The sequence below is a fragment of the Alosa sapidissima genome, chromosome 12, assembly GCF_018492685.1.
Source record: "Alosa sapidissima isolate fAloSap1 chromosome 12, fAloSap1.pri, whole genome shotgun sequence".
Lineage (NCBI taxonomy): Eukaryota > Metazoa > Chordata > Actinopteri > Clupeiformes > Clupeidae > Alosa > Alosa sapidissima.
In genome coordinates, this window is record NC_055968.1 from 7901768 (window position 1) to 7906767 (window position 5000).

A 5000-nucleotide genomic window follows, 5' to 3' on the forward strand; every position below is an offset into this window, starting at 1 on the left:
CTCTGTCACTGATCCATATGCAGCATCAACGTTAATTGGGGCAACTCGAGGATATCCTCCTCCAGTTGAACGAGACGACCTTATAGCCTACCGATCTTTACCACAGTAGCCTATGCAACGCAAATAGGACCTCACATAGTAGGCCTATAGACTTAATTTGCTTAGTTTTCTTTGGTCTTATAGGCTAAAAACTTTTTTTTTAACGTTACCCAAGACGTGCCGCCTGAAATACACATGCGATGTCACGGCTACATAAAACAAATCTTGCATACAAGAAGAAAGTTGTTAGGCCTTCAAAAAACAGGCCTTCAAAAAACAAACGTTTTCATCATGTAGGGGAGAACGGGGCTGGTTGTCACATTGCTTATTCCAGGCACACTAGGTGATGCTGTGGTAAAATTTTGATATCAAACTGTTACCCTTTGATAGCTTACTCATTTGCACTACGCCTGTTTGAGTCGTGATTCACTCGGATCTTTCACCCGTATCTTTAAATTAACCCATGAGTCGCGAGTCTCTAGTATCATTAACTCGGATCAGTTGAGTCCTACTACAATTCAATCTAAAACGATAAACAGCGCCACACACAAACCTCTTGCAACATTTAGCTAGCCTACTAGCCATCATAGCTGCCAAAAATGTAACAATTTCGTAAGTAGGATAACCACAAATCCACAAATCAACTCAAGCGACTGGGTGAGCAGGCAGTCTGAGATAACTGGTTAACTTCCCGCAGAGCCGGGTTAGTCGGATCAGCCGGCCGGTTAGGCTACATTGAGTACGAGTCGGCTACGGCTACGTTGTCATGAGTGGCTGTAGACGAGCGAGTAGCTCCTCCTCAAAGTGAAAAGCAATTCCACAACAAAAGCCATTCTTCACCTCTTAAATAACATTCAATGTTCTGCATGTAGCCTAGGCATACTTTAGATTTGGTGTATAGATGTAGCATATTAAAATGCAATTAGGTCACGCAGACAGTCCGAAACATTGCACGCTCTTAATGGAGCTGCTTTGTATACCCGGGTTAGTCGGATCGCTGGGCCGGGCGGTTACGTTATGAGTGCGAGTCAGCCGAATCAGCCGGCTACGTTGTCATGAGTGGATCAGTAGACGAGCGAGTAACTCCTCGTCAAGGTGAAAAGCAAATCCACAACAAAAGCCATTCTTTCACTTCTGAAATAGCATACAATGTTCTACACGTAGGCATAGCCTACTTTAAAATGCAATTAGGTCGCGAAGACAGTCCGAAACATTGCAAGCTCTGTATGGAGCTGCTCAGGCTAGCCGGGTCAGTTGGATCAGCAGGGCGGGCCGGTTACGTTGTTATGAGTGCGAGTCAGCCGAATCAGCCGGCTACGTTGTCATGAGTGGATCTTTAGAGGAGCGAGTAACTCCTCGTCAAGGTTAAAAGAAAATCCACAACAAAAGCCATGCGTTCACTTCTGAAATAACATATATTCTGCACGCATAGCCTACTTTAAAATGCTATTAGGTCGCGAAGACAGTTGCAATGTCCGAAACATTGCAAGCTCTGTATGGAGTTGCTTGAGTAGGCTAGCCTACCTGGGTCATTTGGATCAGCCGCGGGCGGACCGGTTACATTATGTTGTTATGAGTGCGAGTCAGTCGAATCAGCCGGCTACATTGTCATGAGTGGATCTGTAGACGAGCAAGTAGCCTAGTTTCTACTCGTGTCAAGGTGATAATAATAATAGGCCTAATGAGAATAGTAGTAGTAGTAGTAGTAGTAGTAATAATAATAATAATAATAACAATAATAATAATTTAGTCACTGCAGGGCATTTCTACGTTCCTGTTTCTATGTCTACATTGAAAGTCAATTGCTTAGGCTAGGTTAAGACAATAAATAAACAGTCTGGCTCAAACTGCTTTCTTTCCCGTGAGTGGGTGGAGATTTTGATGCTATTATATTAGGCTATTTTATATTATATTATATTATATTATATTATATTATATCATATTATATTATATATGATATTATATTAGGCTACCTAACATGATATATATATATATATATATATATGTATAGCTATGATTAATAGGCTAATAATATTAGTTGCCTAGTAGGCCTATTAGCTGCCTATAATACTTATTAGAATAGATTCCTAGTAGCCTACTATTAGTATATAGTAGTGGTAATAAACATTGTAGCAGAGTAGCATTAGACCTAGGCAAATTTTCTATTGTTAACAAAACAACAACAAATAATTAATTATTATAATATAGGCTACCCTCCCTGTCAATAAGATCAAAGTTTCTGAACATGAGCACCAAAAAGATGAACAATGTGTGGATGCACTTTGACCAGGAGACCAAAACTCTTAGGCTAAATGCAAGTACTGCAAAAACCTGGTTTCAAATCATGGAGGATCCACATCCAACATGAGAAGGCACTTAACGAAATGAAGCACCCCACTGCACTGCTTGAACGTAGGACTGAATTTCTTTGCGATTTAGCAATACTGACTCAAGTGACTCAAGTGACTCGTTCAACCCGGATCAGTTTAGTGAGTGACTCAGAATAACCCGGATCCTTAAAAGGAATCGAGTTTGACAGGCCTAATTTGCACTAGGAATTTTGCTGAGCAGACACACAGTATTGAGGTGAGGAGACTATTTTTAAATTTCATGGGTCAAAGTAAATTTTCATGTTGGTGTTGTTTTTGTATTGAGAGCTTGTAGGATATTAGTAGTTCAAAAACAAAACACTCATTAAAAAGCCAAAGGTAGTAGCATTATTTTGAGTCATATTTTAGCTATCAAGTTAAAGCCATGTGGCAGCTAGGTTAACATCTTTGTCAAGAGGTCAGTTGGGGATGGTTGTCACATAGCTCGTGGGGTTGGTTGTCACATGTGTTTGTTATCACTGTGACACAGTTGTCACTGTGTTTGCAACTTTGTTTGCAACTTACATGATAATAAGGAGGTTTTAGCACTGAAAATTATATCATTTTATTTCTCAACACAGTAGACAATTCATGTAACTGATCACCTCCTTTAATCCCATTGTTTAAACGTAAGGGGCATTGATGATAACTATCATAGGGGTGGTATTCATATTAAAACTTATTTGCAGTTTCTATCTTAAAAAACTAAAAAGTTATACATCATTTTTTAAGATCCCATTTTATCACTGAAATCCCATTGAAACTGGGATTTCAGTGATAAAATGGGACAACCAACCCCATACCCTGTGACAACCAACCCCCGTGATGGGGTTGATTGTCACATTGTGTCAGAGTGTCTTTGATGGTTAATTGCTCCCTGTTACAATACATTCTAAAAGTAAAAATTATACACATTTAAAGCCAAGACCCCAAGCTTTCATTTCATGTAGGAATTACTGCTGAAAGAGTTTTTGAAGATGAGCAATTCATGCATGAGTAAAAATTGTGACAACCAACCCCGGTCTCCCCTAAAGCAGATCTGTTGGTTCCCCAACATAATAAGCTATTTTAAATGTAAAGCTTCCAAATGCATATCGCCCCCATGTGTCCGAACCCGAACCTAACCCGACGACAATTTCTAAATATTTGTCCGAACCCGACTTGACCCGTCGGGTACCGTCACACAAAAGCTCTGTTTAGAATATCCAGTACGACAGTACCACATCCAGGAGAATGCATTGAAGAAGAGGACCAGATATTCCTTAATTTGTATGTTAGCAGAGATGTTCTAAAAGTGAGTGAGAGTGAGTGTGTAAACGTATATGTGTGGGAGAGGGTGAGTGAGTGAAGGAGTGAGAGAGTATGTGAGTGCATGGGCGAGTGAGTGAGTGTGTGTGTGAGTTTATGAGTGTGTGAGTTAGTAAGTGAGTGAGAGAGAGAGTGTGTGAGTGTATGAGCGAGCGAGTGAGGGTATGGGTGAGTGGGTGAGTGAGTAAGTGAGTGAGTGAGTGATTAAGTGAGTGAGAGAGAGAGAGTGTGTGAGTGTATGAGTGAGTGAGTGAGTGAGTGAGGGTATGGGCAAGTGGGTGAGTGAGTGAGTGAGAGAGAGAGAGAGTGTGTGAGTGTATGAGCGAGTGTAAGTTTTGAACATAGCTAGAATCTGACTGATCCGGCTTTGACCTGGGTGCCACTGAGCATGAGAGTTCAAGAGCTCGAGTTCCTGCATGTAGTACACACAGCCTAACACCAGATGGCAGCCACGAGCACATTTGAATGACCATGAAAAAAAAAACCCACACCCTTACCCTACATATACTCACATGTGCTCACAAACCCATCCCAAATCATATTCAACACACACACACACACACACACACACACACACACACACACACACACACAGACAGACAGACAGACAGACAGACAACTAGGTGCTGGCTGGGATTTTCTCAAAATGAATCTTTGTGGAGTTCTGCAGAACATATTCAGTTTCAAGATCACGCGCGCACACACACACACACACACACACACACACACACACACACACACACAGACAGACAGACAGACAGACAGACAACTAGGTGCTGGCTGGGATTTTCTCAAAATGAATCTTTGTGGAGTTCTGCAGAACATATTCAGTTTCAAGATCACGCACACACACACACACACACACACACACACACACACACACACACACACACACACACACACACACACACTGCAGCAGACTTCTCCTTATTGGTATTCCTGAGGTCCAGTTCCCATTAAGTAAATGGCATTTCTGGGCAGTGGGGTATGGAGGTGATGCCAGGCTGTAGGGTGGCTATGCAGAGGCAGTAAAGGAGCCTAGAGCTGTGTTCAAACACACACTTGCATCCACCACCACACACACACACACACACACACACACACACTAATATGACTAATCATACACACTAATATGACTAATCATACACACTAATATGACTAATCATAGTGTAAAATGTGTGTGCTCATATGTGTTTTTGTACAGTTTGTACAGCCCCTCACAGAAAGCATGTGTGTATCCATATACATGTGTGTGTGTGTGTGTCTGTGTGTGTGTATGAGAGA

General features: G+C 41.5%; 1 protein-coding gene across 2 annotated transcripts in view; it reads right to left on the minus strand.

Moving 5' to 3' along the window:
* Positions 1-5000, minus strand: part of agbl4 (AGBL carboxypeptidase 4) — a 322319-nt gene that overhangs the window by 35173 nt on the left and 282146 nt on the right. The window lies entirely within an intron of this gene.